The sequence below is a fragment of the Triplophysa dalaica genome, chromosome 25, assembly GCF_015846415.1.
Source record: "Triplophysa dalaica isolate WHDGS20190420 chromosome 25, ASM1584641v1, whole genome shotgun sequence".
In the NCBI taxonomy this organism is placed as follows: Eukaryota; Metazoa; Chordata; class Actinopteri; order Cypriniformes; family Nemacheilidae; genus Triplophysa; species Triplophysa dalaica.
Window position 1 is genome coordinate 11,894,028 of NC_079566.1, and position 7,218 is coordinate 11,901,245.

The following is a 7,218-nucleotide window of genomic DNA, read 5'->3' on the forward strand; positions in this document are numbered from 1 at the left end:
TATACTTAATTTATTAACTATTGGACTTTGGTGGCCTATCAGGTCTCATGGCCTCTTGGTAAAAAACTGACACATTTGATAGAAGCTTTCACCCAAAGCAACTTACAGTGTACTAAGCCTTTACATGTCTTTCATCAGTGTGTGTTTTTGACATTAGATCTGCTTACTGGCATGCTGTAAAGCAGGTTAAAAGTTGTCTATACAAGATTCTGTTTGTACTGTAGATCTAAATGATATAATGGCATATGCCGTAATCTTTGCTTTTAAACCCTTGACTTGACCTTTTGACCATATTAGTATTATCTTGGTCAAAATGCCCAGCTGATGACTTATAAAAAGCACATGTCATGTTTTTTACTTTTAGGTGTGAAAATTCAGCATTGCCAGCCACTGACTACTAGGTGCTACATTCTCTCTGCAACCAGCTTTAAAAATCACAGGGTGCCATTCTCGCTACAATATCAATCCAATTTCAATTAAAAGTCCCAAAATTTATTTCACTTCCTCCCTATTATATACACATTTATAGACCTTGCACTGTAGTTGTAGCCGCAATCTTAAACAGAAGACATTTGACGTCAGATTTGCGTATGAACACCGTGGTAAAAACAGGTTGGACATGAAAAAAGATTCCATAGAAAAACTAAAATGGCATAATTGCACACAATAGATTTTTAATCTTTAGTCCTTTAATGTCATACAAGCACCTCATACATTACAAGTACATTGAACAACATTCTTACCCTATTGTTTGTTTTTCTCTTTTGTTTTTTCCATTCTAATGCTCTGAGTTTGTCTTTAGTTGCAGATTCTGTGTTTCAAAGTGTTGTCAAACTGCATTTTATGTCACCATCCCCCATTATTAATACCTAGTCAGGAAAAAGTTAAAAAATGAAAAAAAAGGCTGAGCATCATACAGCTGTAATGTTTGCTTTGTGAATATATATATATATATACTTACCAAGGCCGGACTGAAAAACACATTCAGGCCGGGATATCCCACACTCATCCAGGCCACAAACCACCAATCTATTTTTTTAAATGTAGAATGCTTTGTAATCATGCGCCATCACTGCTTAATTAAACTGACAGTGCATTGTTTATGAGCAAAACAAATACAGTTTGGCTTAAAAAGGTCCAAGGAAGCACATCTTATCAAGTGGCCAAACCACAAAAGCACGTTTTAAATGATTTATACTGCAAGTATATCTTAAACAGAAGATTAATTCGATCTTTTAGGTTTTATAATTAAACAACAAAAACACATTAATGCTTAAATTGCATGTGTGAAGAGAAGCAATTGAATCGTGACTTGTTTCCCTTTAACTGCCATTGACGTTAGGAATGTGAATGGCACTTTGTTGACGGTCTCTAAATTCACAAAAATAGATTGTCCAACGTCAAGCCAACTTCAGTCTTTTATTGACAAATGTCAAGAGCACGTTATTTTACAAGAAAGTAGGTCAATATTGATGTTGTGAGCACGAACGTATCCGCACGCAAGCGGATTTATCTTGCACAAAAGTGTATGCGTGGCCTATGATTCCCTGTGCATAAGCAGCACTCGTCCAGTTTTGATCGAGAGCAAAAGAAATCCGTGTGAGAGCGACGTAGGTTTGCGTGCGAGCGACATACTTTATGTACAATGACATGCTGTCAACATTTTTCTACAAAGTATGCCACAGGTGGCAGGCAGCAGGCCAAATCAGTCGACAGGTCACCGGGAACTGTCCCTGTTCTCCCGATGGACAGCCCGACCTGATATATACAAACAAACATGCACACACATAACACAGACACACAGTTTATATATTAATAACCACACTGTAAACCCTGAAAATCCAAAACAATAGGGAATGTTCTTACTCATTTGTTTGGAGGAAATTAAATAAATACAGTAAAAATGTTCATGTACTGCATGTATTGTAAGAATTTGTGCATTCGTATGGTTACCTGTCTGTATCTGTCTGTCTATGCAGCATATTGTCACTTTTAGAATTGGTTATTTCCAGTCATGAAAAAAATGATATACAGTATTCTTTACAATAGTAAATAAGATCACATATATAATAATTTACTCTAATCCACTCCTACACAAGGCATGCTGTGAAAATCACCTATAAACATTTCTGAGCGAAGTGACTTATTGGAAGTCTATTAACAGGTATTAGCACCTGTTTAGTAAAGCACCTGTTCATCTCTTGTGCTTTTTTTTTTGCTTAAATGAAAGTACATTATACAGTGAAGTACTTTTGGCATATTTTGTGCATTTCTGTTTTAAATCTGACCTTTAAAAGTATATGGACACTATATATTTGCACACTGAGCAATTTTTGTTATTTTAGCTGTTGGACATAACACATTTAAGTTCCAGTTATATAATAGAATATATGGTTACACTTTATAATACTGTTCATACTTAATATGCAGTTATGCAGGAACTAATGCAGAACAAATGGTCAGTGCTGGATTAACACTGTGATCATTACTTATAACTAAAAAGAAAGAAAGATGAACTAATCAGTAGGTAACAGCATACTGATGTTTAAAGTAAAGTAAAGAACAATTAGTTACATATTACTTTTTAAATAGATGTTAATAACAACTAAATGCTGTGTCCAGTCCATTAACTATTCACTAACAGTTGCGAACAGTTCCCCGTAAACAGCCTAATAAAGATACCTGTTGGGTATTATGATTAGTTTTTTCAATTGCTAACATCCTTTTGTCCAATCTGTAATCACATTTTCAAAACTCTAAACACAATGAACACAACATCGGTCTGTTGTGGCCATACCATTAACAAAATTCATGTTGTTTTCACACAAAATGCAATCAATTAACACGTTTCTAGAATGCCTACATTTTCTTTACATATAAGCATACCCAATACCAAAATCATGGATCTTTATAGTGTTTTTTACAAATGCTTAAACGCAGCATGCCAGAAATGAAGACCTATTGTTCCAAACCATAGATACAGTATAAAATCTCTACTTCTGCAACAATATCAGCTCCAACGTATTGAAACAAATATTTAAAAAATATATTCATACAGCTGATAAGCATTTTTACGGTAAATTACTGATAATTTGAGTAAGAAATAGCTGATTACAATCTCAATCAGAGACATAGCCAGATGTTGAAGACTTTCCATTACATGGAAATAAACAATAAAAAGGCAGTCTTTGGATTGGTTTTCTTCAAAGCAACACATAACAAAACGGAGAAAGAGAAAAAGGAAAGACAATGTCTGCACGAGTGAGAGGACTTGTTAGACGAAGGAGAGGACTAGATGGTTGAGGGAGAGGAAGAGATGGACCAGGGAGAGGACAAGATGGACCAGGGAGAGGACAAGATGGACCAGAGAGAGGACAAGATGGACCAGGGAGAGGACAAGTTGCATTTTTGTTCTTCTAAAGCGACTTCCTCGCTCTGGGGGTAGAAGAATGCTTCTCAGTGAAGACCAAGAACATGCCATTGTAGGATGGGTCATTGCTGACAATGCAATAAAACTGAGTGAAATTCAACCTGGTACTCCAAAACGTGGAAGTTGTACACGGTTCCATTTGAGAGAAACAGTGATCGGGTCAAGGAACTCTGGCACCAATACGTCCAAGTATGATGTCTATACACCATGTATGCACACTTTACTGTAAATCAAAGGCCATGTATGTTTGTCCTTGTTTCGTATTGATCACTGACAGCAATTTCATATTGCTGATAAAGTCTTCACTGCAGCAATTCTGTCGCTTACTGTTTTTTTTTCCAATTGTACATTCTATAAAGTATTGATGACTCCTTCACATTTAGATATTATGTTGTACACATCTAATGCACCATGAATTCTCACACACACACACGCACGCACACACACACACACACACACGCGCACACACACACACACACACACACACACACAGCTGAATGAATGAAAAAAAAGATTTCATACTGTATGTTCTATACAGAAAGAACTGAAACGTGACAAGTAATGCAGTTTTTGTAATGCCACCAACTGTTAGTATTTTGACAGTCATTGCGGTATGATTGACTCTGTGTTCAGGTTGGATAGAAAACGAGTGCTAAAGTTTTGACCAAATGATTCGATTTTGAAACGGGTTTGCAGTGTTTTGATAGAGTTAGTGTATATTGAAAAAGTTTTTAAGGGTTTTGAAATGTAGAGTTTGTATTCATTTAACTGGATCTGGCCAGAGAATTTCATCAACATCGCAGGCAATGTTGTCATTAGCAAGACACCTTGGAAAGAAACGTCTTGAATGACGAATCCATCCTTGCATTGCTGCTACCTCCATCTGGTCACAGGCCTCCTCCATGGCTTGGATGAGGGGTACCTCACCCTGGAGACGGAGATCATATACCTTCCATCGCCATGCCAAGAAAAATTCTTCTATAAGGTTGAGGAATGAAGAGTATGGTGGAAGATATTGGACGGTGAAATGTGGATGTTGCTGAAACCAGTTCTGAACCAGAGCAGAGCCGTGGAAAGACACATTGTCCCAGACAACAATGTATTGCATATGACCGATTTGATTTGCTGCTGTTATGTTGTGCAATTGGTCCAAGAATGTAAGTATGAGTGCTGTGATGTAAGGGCCCATATGGGCATGGCAATGGAGGACCCCCACGTAATGGCTGCACAGAGTGTTATATTACCCCCACGTTGCGCTGTGACATTGACTATAGCCCTGTGGCCAATGATGTTTTTTCCCCTCCTTTGTGTTCTCGTCAGGTTGAACCCAGCCTCATCTACGTAAATAAACTCATGCTGGAACTCCTCTCCATCCATTTGTAAAACTCCCTGAAGAACAGTGTCAGGAAAAATTGTGTAGTTCAGTGTAGATCTAGTATACATATTACAGTACAGTAAAAGATTATGAGACAGTATGCAAGATCACACTGCTAAAGTGAATACATACCTCTGTATAATCATGCCGCAGTCGTTTCACCCTTTCGGAATTGCACTCGAAAGGGACTCGATAAATTTGCTTCATTTGAATATGTTTTTTTTAGGAAGCGTGCCAGTGTTGATGTTGAGACCTGATGGTCTGATCTCATTTGTCAGATTCGGTCCTCTTTGAGCACCTTCTTGTCTTTCTCTACCTCTACCTCCAGCATGGCCTCCATCTCTTCCTCTGTTGATTCCTCCTCTGTTGATTCCTCTTCCTCTCCTTCCTCCTCCTCCTCGTTCTCCTCCTTGTTTTACTCTTTCTCTGACTCACCTGCTGCTTTTTATAGTGCTTATACACCTGATTGGTGTGTCTACAATTAAGCAAACAAGTGTTTGCACACCTGATGACTGTGTTGAACCAATTGATTGGACGGTGCTGTAATTTGATAGTCATTGCTTTGATACTGCAAGGAAGTGACTTCATGATAGTTTTTTGTGTGTAATGTATGTGTAACGGGGTGAGAGACACGACACAGGCAGAAGGGTGATACGAACAACCCCAGTGGGGCATTTATTGCACAACTCAACAATAAACAATAGAAGATGTGTCACCCAGGTTGCTCGTAGTGTAAAGTCCGTGCTCGTGCAGGTAGGTCGATCTAATTTCGTGTCTCCCTCGCTGTCCCCTCTCTCCCTCGCTGTCCCCTCTCTCCCTCGCTGTCCCCTCACTCTCTCGCGCTGGGGGTCAAACAAGGACAGCGGTGGTTGCGAATAAACCAGGACCCAGAGTGGTGTGAGCACATGGCTTTTACGCCCAGCAGCTAATCACATCGGGTGGACGCAATCAGCGTTAGCTGCCGGGCCGTTTCTAAGGCGACGCTGATCCTAGGTCGGCGCCTCGCCACAGTATGTTAAGTGTGTTTACTGTTTTGCAAATCACTGTGTGTAGAGTTTTGCAACAAGTGTGAGGTTGACAATGTGCTTATAGTTGTGCAAATATGGGCTGATGTTTTGCTTCTTGAGTGTAAGGTTTTGCTTATAGTGTACTACTTTTAATTTTAGTGTGTAAGCAATCCAAAAAAACTGTAAATAAGACAAAGCATAAAAGCAGAAGCGCAAAGCAGGGAGCGCTAGTAAATGCGTCCGATCAGTAGCAAAGCCGGAAGAAGATCTACTCTCAAGTTAGTTTTTTTTGTTGATAAAATAAGAGGGCAGTCACCTAGCCCATATTCAATTAGAGAAATGTTTACTATTCCAGTAACAGGGTTTCCCCCAGAAAATGTGTTAGTTTTGTTAGTCCTTAATTTCATGCAAGGAAAAGTACTGTTTAGTAATGGCTTTCCTTGCACTTGCCATTTATATGTTGTAGAATGTTTGGCGAACGAGGATAGATAGCGCGATCATATTCCACCAGATGCCGCTGATCGGAGAGTACACGGCGGATAACGCTCATTATATATATACTTTTTTTCTACTAAGGCTAGTTAAGGAGGCAGGCATGTGTTGTTTAGGCGGCCGCTGTAAAGTGCTGTGGGAAACCCTGCAGTAAGATATTCCAGGTGAAATAGAAACCAAATCTAACATTCACTTTGTGAATGTAAAGTCTAACCTGACGTTAGCTAGCTAGCTGGCATTAGCTAACAAGAAAAAAAGGTTGGTTTATTTTAATATTCTTGATCAACATTATCAGGAGATTAATTACATTTAAATTGCTCATAAGGTGGATTATCAACATTTTTAGTAGCCTACGTTTATTGCGTGTTATGTTAGTTACTGTCATCCAAACTATTATGTGATTGATGTTTATACTTCAGTTCCTCCAATTTTTTTTTTTTTGAGGGCCGGTAAGAGCACCCCTCAAGAGTTTTGGCATAATTCAAAATTTGGTTGAATCTGTTTATACAGGCAACCTTATTTATTTTACACATGGTATCAGTGAGTTTCTTACAATTTTCCAATACATATATTTAAATGTCTGTTTTAATGAATAACATACATTCTAATAAACAGGTTTGATTACTTCAGTCGTTTCCGTGAGTATTGTGTGTATTGAGAAGTGTCTGTTCTTAATTGTATGGCAACAGTTTGGGCAGGCCCCTTTTCTATCACAACATGACATGCCACTGTAAACAATGCAAGGTTAAAAGAGGAATGATTGACTCAATCTAATGTGGAAGAACTTGACTGGTCTGCATAGCCAGACCTGAAACCAGCTGAACTCCTTTGAGACAAACACACTTCACCAAATCCCATTTCCTGTAGCTCAGTGGTAAGAGCGTTGTGTTAGCAACGCAAGGTTGTGGGTTTGA